Source organism: Haemaphysalis longicornis, unplaced genomic scaffold (assembly GCF_048455015.1).
Source record: "Haemaphysalis longicornis isolate Haplotype H1 unplaced genomic scaffold, Haemaphysalis longicornis Haplotype H1 scaffold_1, whole genome shotgun sequence".
In the NCBI taxonomy this organism is placed as follows: domain Eukaryota; kingdom Metazoa; phylum Arthropoda; class Arachnida; order Ixodida; family Ixodidae; genus Haemaphysalis; species Haemaphysalis longicornis.
In genome coordinates, this window is record NW_027526203.1 from 124,625,939 (window position 1) to 124,633,266 (window position 7,328).

A 7,328-nucleotide genomic window follows, 5' to 3' on the forward strand; every position below is an offset into this window, starting at 1 on the left:
TGCCATGGGAGAGATGTTACAGCGAATAAAATTGCGGATGGCCTGCTGACAGTCAGAGGACGAATCCGTGGGTGGGGCGCCGGGTGAGCGCGAGGGAAATGGCTGCCTCCTCCGCAGTGGTTGTGTTCCTAGTTAGGATGGTAGCCGCTGTGACGTTTGGTGATGTATGTTGGCCAACAACAGCTACACAGTGTGCAGATTTGTGAGTGTAGGGGGTGGCATTAGTGTACAGTGTGCACGGTGATGGTGGGTATAGTTTGGCGTGGGCGTTAGCTCGAACTAATCGGCGGGCTGCATGGAAAGTTGGCTGCATGTGGCGAGGAATTGGGCGGATTCGGATGCTGTTACGGATGTGAGGTGGAATTGGGCGTGGCGGGATTGGGATTGTGGGTGGTAGTACGTTTATAGAGTTGAGATTGTAGTGCCCTGTAGGGGAGGATGCGAGGCGCGTGAGTTGGGAAACGCGGTGGGCGTCTAGGTGCTCCCGTATGGTGTTGTGTATGCCGAGGTCGAGTAAGTGATGCGTTGATGCGTATGGTGGAAGCAGGAGTGCATGCCTATACGTCTTCCGGAGGAGGGCATCAATTGAGTCGAGTTGGGTAGATGTATGGTTAAGGTATGGTAGGTGGTACAAGATACGGTTGAGTAGAACACTGTGGACGAGACGGAGGCGGTCCTGTTCCGTGATGCCATGGTGTTTGCTGGCGATCCGTCTAATGAGATGCGTGGTTTGGGTGACGTATTTCTTTACGTGCTGGATGGTGAGTGCGGGTGATCTGTTCTGTGTTAGGGTGAGGCCTAAGACTCTAAGTTGCTGTGTGTGGGGTATTGGGTCAGAGTATATAAAAAGTTGGATGGGGTGGTTTGGAGGTGGCTCGCTGCGAGGGGGCGTGAAATTTAGGAGATCAGATTTTTGAGGAGAGCACTGGAGCGTTAAAGGTTCGATGTGGTATAAGACTTGGTTCGGGCCGTGTTGGAGTGTGGTTTCAATGTGTTGGTCGGAGCCAGAGTGAACCCACAGGGCAATGTCATCTGCGTACAGTGTGCTTCGTAGTGTGGGATTAGGGTGAGGTTAAAGAGCGTGGGCGAGAGTACTGCTCCTTGTGGCGTTCCGCGGTCTGGCATGTAGAAAAGATCAGACTGGACATGGCCAAAGCAGATGGTAGCAGTACATTGTGTAAGAAAGTTATAGATATGGTGATCGAAGTGTAGGCCTAGGTTTTGGGATGAAACTGCCTGAAGTATGCTATGATGTGAGACATTGTCAAAGGCTTTTTGAAGGTCCAGTGAGAGAATAGAGGTGTGGTCTTGTTGCGGGGGGTGTTGGTTGGAATCATGATGGTACTGTATAAGGGCGTCTTGAGTGGATAGGTTGGGTCGAAAGCCGATCATGTTAGGGGGGTAGGCTTGAGTGTGTTCAAGGTGTGCATTAATACGATTCTGCAGGACGTGTTGGAGAAGTTTGCAAAGGTAGGGGGTGAGGGAGATAGGGCGGATGTTGTGTATGGAGGGGGTTTTTCCAGGTTTGGGGATGAGGGTGATGCTGGAGTGTTTCCAGGTGGAGTGGAGGGTGTGGTTAAGCCAGTGTTGGTTGGAGAGTTGCACAAGGTGTTTGAGGGCCTCCTCATCTAGGTGTCGTAAGAGGGCGTTAGTGATATTGTCATGTCCTGGTGCGGTATTACATTACAGCCTCCAAGTTTCTGCCCCGTAGGTGAGTACCGGTAAGATGCAGCTGTCATACGTTTTCTTCTTAAGGGACAATGGTAGGCTGCCATTCATTATCTGAGATTGCCTTCCAAAAGCACTCCACCCCATTCTCATCCTTCGAATTATCTCTGCCTCATGGTTGGAATCCGGGGTCACAACTTGGCCTAAGTAGATATATCCGCTTACCTCTTCCACTGCCTCACCACCTATCTCAAACCGCTCTGCTGTCCTGAGGTTATTGATCCATACTTTGGATTTCTGCATATTAATTTTCATTCCCACGGTTCTACTGTTTGTGTAGTGCGGTAAGCATGCTTCACAATTCATTCTTCGAGTTATTTAACAAGCCAACGTCATCAGTAAACCTGAGGTTACTCGGGTATTCTCCATTAACCCTTACTCCCACCTGTTCCTAATCCAATGTTCTGAATACTTCTTGTAAACATGCTGTGAAACACATTGCGGAGATTGTTCCTCCTTGTCTGACGCCCTTCCTTATCGGTATTTTACTGCTCTCCTTATGGAGGAAGACGGTAGCTGTGCACCCATTGTAGAGATCCTCAAGTATTCTTACATAATGCTCATCTACACCCTGGTTCCGTAATGCCTGAATGACTGCTGAGGTTTCGACCGTGTCAAATGCTTTCTCATAATCTATGAAGGCTATATATAGGGGTTCAGTATACTCAGCGCACTTCTATATCACCTGATTGATCGCGTGAATATGGTCCATTGTTGAACAGCCTTTACGGAACCCGGCTTGTTCTTTAGGTTGACTGAAATCTAAGGTTGCAGAAATTCATTTAGTGATAACCTTGGTAAGTACCTTGAAGACGACTGACAGTAAGCTGATCGGCCTGTAATTTTTCAAGTCCTTCATGTCACCTTTCTTATGGATTGGGATGATGTTCAAGTTCTTCCAAGATTCCGGTACACTTGTGGTCATTAGGCAATGCGGATACAGGTTTGCCAGTTTTTCAAGTACAATTCCGCCATCCTTCAAGAGGTCTGCTGTTTTCTGATCCTCATCAGGTGCTTTGCCCCTTTTATTTCTTTCAAAGCCTTCCTTACTTCATCTTTCGTTACTCGTGGAATGTCTATCTCCTCTGAACTACTTTCTCGTTCGGCATTATCCTGGATGTCGCGGCTACTGTACAGATCCCTATAGAACTCCTCGGCTACTGTGACTACTTTATCCCTACTGGTGATGATGTGATGATGATGATGCCTTGTGATGTGATGATGATGAGATGATGATGAGGCTGGTGATTATGTGATGATGATGATGCCTTGCTTGTCTTAAGGTGCATACATATGATTTTTCCCCATGCCAAGACGCCTCTTCACTGCTTTCAGGCTACCTCCGTTCTTTTCAGCGTATTCGTTCCTCTCGATATTATACTTCCGTATGTCAGCTCTCTTACGCTTATTGATTAACTTCGAAGGCTCCGCTATTTCTATTCTGTCAGCTGGGTTTGAGATTGTCGTGGTTTGCCGTTTTCTAATTATGTTTTTCGTCTCCTGGGAAATTTTACCAGTATCCTGTCTAGCCATCGTGCCCCCGACTTCTACTGCACACTGTGTGATAATGCGTGTCAGGTTGTCGCTGGCTTCCTGTGTCGTAAACTCTGCTTCCTCGGTAAGAGCTGAATATCAGTTCTGCAGCGTGATCCTGAATTCTAATTTACGTCTTACTGTTAGCTCATTATTCTGCTTCTTTCGTACTAGCTTGTAACGGTCCCTCCTCAAATATAGCCCAATTCGAGATCTTACCATACTGTGGTCACTACACCTTACCCTTCCGAGCATTTTTACATCCTGCACGACGCCAGGGTTACCGCATATTATGAAGTCTATTTCATTTTTATGCTCCCCATTCTGGCTCCTCCACGTCCACTTCCGGCTTTCCCGTTTGCAGAAGGAGGTATTCATCATACGTAGGTTATTCCGTTCTGCGAACTCGACTAGTTGGTACCCCTGCTATTTCTAGAGCCCAGACCATAGTTCCCAACTACCTTGTCTCCAGCCTATTATTGCCTTCTTTAGCATTGAAGTCTCCCATAACTACGGTATACTGTGTTTTTACTTTTGCATTGCCGATTCCACATCTTCATAGAAGCGTTCCACTACCTGGTCGTCGTGGCTGGATGTGGGCGCGTAGCCCTGTACCACCTGGAGCTTGTACCTCTTATTGAGCCTAATTACAAAACCTGCTACCCGTTCGTTAATGTTGTAGTATTCTTCTATGTTGCTACCTATCTTTTTAATGACTAGAAATCTCACTCCCAGTTCGCTTCTGTCCACAAGACCACGGTAACATAGGACATGCACATTTTTCAGCCCCGTAAAGGGTTCACCTGTCCTTCTAACCTCACTAAGCCGTATGACATCCCATTTAATGCCCTTTAATTCCTCGAACAACACCTCTAGACTCGCTTCGCTAGGTAAGGTTCTCGTGTTAAACGTTGCCAGGTTCAGATTCCAATGGCGGCTTGTCCAGGTCCAGGGATTCTTAGCACCCTCTGCTGCATCACAGGTCTGACCGCCGCTGTAGTCAGTTGCTTCGCAGCCACTGGAGACTGGGGGCCGTGGGTTAATTGGCGTATTCATGGGAGGTTGTGGCCGTTACTTCACCAGGGTGGCCAATCCTGCTCTGGTGAGGGAGTGCGTTGCCGGCAATGGCCGCTTGGGTAAGGCCGCACCCCAAGCCCCTTCTACAAGCATGGGGCTTGTAGAAGTAATGCACACCAAAAGGCCAAGAAATGAGAGCGAAGGCAGATACGGAAGTACAATGTTGCAGTTAATAAGCCCTTAGCAAAAATTGCCAGACTTTCGCCTACAGAGCACGCAAGCACGCTGAGGTGCCTCAAATACTTCCTGCGTTTGCTGAAACTTCACATTTGAATTTTTTTATTCTAGAGCGCATTCTGAACCACTTTGAGTGGCAGCACTTTTGCAGTGGCATAATTGGGTCATTTCACTGTATATTCTACTGCTGTGCGTTCCGGGCATCTAGGCACCCCCCTTGCTGCCCCCGACGGCTTTTTCGCTGAAGAAACCGCCAATACAGAGTTTTAAGGACTCAAATAAGAAACTAAAGATGAAACAAAAGAAATAAAATATATATCGTCGTTCTGCGCTCTCCTATTTTCTGGTGGCATGACCCTTCCTGCGATGAGCTCACTCGTTAAAGCCCAATACAGAGCCCCGAACAAGAGAAAAAGATGACCTGCAAAATAGGTCACGAAGAAACGGCCTTATACCCTTCCCTGTTTCATTTTATTTCAGCAAAAGTAGCAAGAGTTTCGCTCTCAAGTGTTAGAAGAATAATCCTAAGAAAGCTCGAAAAAAGGGGAGCAGCGAATTGAAGCCCCCTAGCGATTCCGTAAAGGTCAAGAACATCGTCTTGCTCTTTGAGATATAAATCTTGGAGATTTCATTGAGGAGATCACGACGCTTGCGTCTTTCAATAAATATAAAATAGCCACTGAACGCCGAAAAAATTTCCTGCTCCATTTGTGGCAATCAGGAAAAAAAATGGGAGGACGCAGCTTCGTTCAGAAAGAATTGGTTTAATTTGCGTCTCCGTTTTGATCCTTCATTTAGACATGATTTAGAAATTGTTACAGTTAAGGCTGAAAGTTGGGCTAGTTGGTGTTGACTTAGATGCATATTACCAGCGAAAAAACAGACAGGGACGAGGAAAGAAGCAGACGGGACACTCGATTTAGAAACAGCGCGGTAATACAAGAACACAAAAAAGAGAGAAAAGAACCGGACAGGACGAGCGCTGCCTATCCACTGACTATCAGTTGATAGTCAGCGCTCGTTTTGCAAACAGCGCGATAATGCAAGAACACAAAGAAAAGCTCCATACAGGACGAGGGCTGACTATCAACTGACTATCAGTTCAGAGTCAGTGCTCGCCCTGTAAACCGCGGGGTAATACAAGAACACACAAAAAAGAAACAGACGGGACGAGCGCTGACTATCAACTGACTATCAGTGATAGTCAGCGTTCGTTCTGCAAACGGCGCGGTAATACAAGAAAACAACGGAAAGAACCAGACATGACGAGCGCTTAGTATCAACTGACTATCACTTCGTAGTCAGCTCTCGTCCTGTAAACAGCGCGGTAATACAAGAACACAAAGAAAAGCACCAGATAGGACGAGCGCTGACTATAAACTGACTATGTATTGATTGTCAGCACTCGTCCTGTCTATTGCTTTTCTTTGTGTTCTTGTACTACCGCGCTGTTTCAAACACTGTCGCAATACCAACTCGTAAAATTCGGCATGAAAGGGGCCACGGATTTAATTCATTGGTTTGATGTATAGTGAAAAATGAAATCGGCTAACAACGCACTCCGCCTCAATATCCCTGAAATCTCGCACATATCATGAGGCACTGTTTAGAACCGTATGTAAAATTGTCTGTTCTTCTGGCTCACGGGACCTGGGGACGCTTTGGTGCAAGGTTTACCTAGGTACAACCGACGTTATTATTTGGGAAGCTTCCTCGACTCCTCGCAGCGGTTACGGATTAGTTGCGTTTTTACACGAATTCATCAGCGATCGTAACACGCATTCCTCCAATGTAGTTTTGCTACGGGATATAATAGATATAGGAATCATGTTGGCCTCCCTTTGTCTGAGAGATAATAGTTGTGCATATAATACGGAAAAGCTAATATCCGTCCGCTCTCAGTAGATTTCTAGGAAATTGTACGGGATAATACCACGAAAACTCTAGCCAGTATGACTCCTTCAAACTTACACAACAGTTTTAGCTCTTAATTCGCATATCGTATATCCAAAACTAAAGTAGTTTTTTTTTTCTTTCTCCATCCACAGTTCCCAAACCTAAATTTCGGCTATTTTGTATTTACAACTGAGCTACGCTGACGACAATATAATTATGCAAATATTGGAAAACGCCTTTGGTCTGTTTGTAGAACTTGGCATGTTTAGTGTCGTCCGGGCGTTAGTAGGCCTTTAAGTTTATCAAAATTGTTAAAACGTGCATCAGCCGTTCTGTGCAAAAAAAGACTAAACATCTTAGGCTAATTACGATAGAATGCAACTCATTTCGTCGAGTCTGTAGACAATGGCGTCGCGACAATCTGGGGACCCACCCCAGTCGATAACTTGACTTTCGCCAAGTGGAACTACAAGCACAAATCACTTCTATTAGAAACTTTTATTTCGGCGTAACATCGTCTAACTTAATAAATAGCAATACATGAAAGTGTTGGCCCTCATTATAGTTTTGCAGCACATCCTCGATTACGTTTTTTGTCAATGTAACTTCTAGCAATGACAACAATAAAAATGGCCGCGTATTTGCACCTTTTAGCCCCGCGTACATGGACGCGACGGGGGCGGGGTGAGTTGAGTGGCGGGTTCACCTTACCTTGACGCGTCCGAGTTTATATGAACCCCGTCCAAAGAATCGAGGTGAGGGGAGCGGCGGGGTCCACGAAAAATGCACTACCGTATTTTCACGATTCTAACGCGCACCCTCTTTTGCTAAAAGGTAGCTTAATATTTGTGTGCGCGTTACAATCGGGCTCAAAACCGAAATAGGCTTTAAAGCGACCAGCAGCATTGCCATGCGCA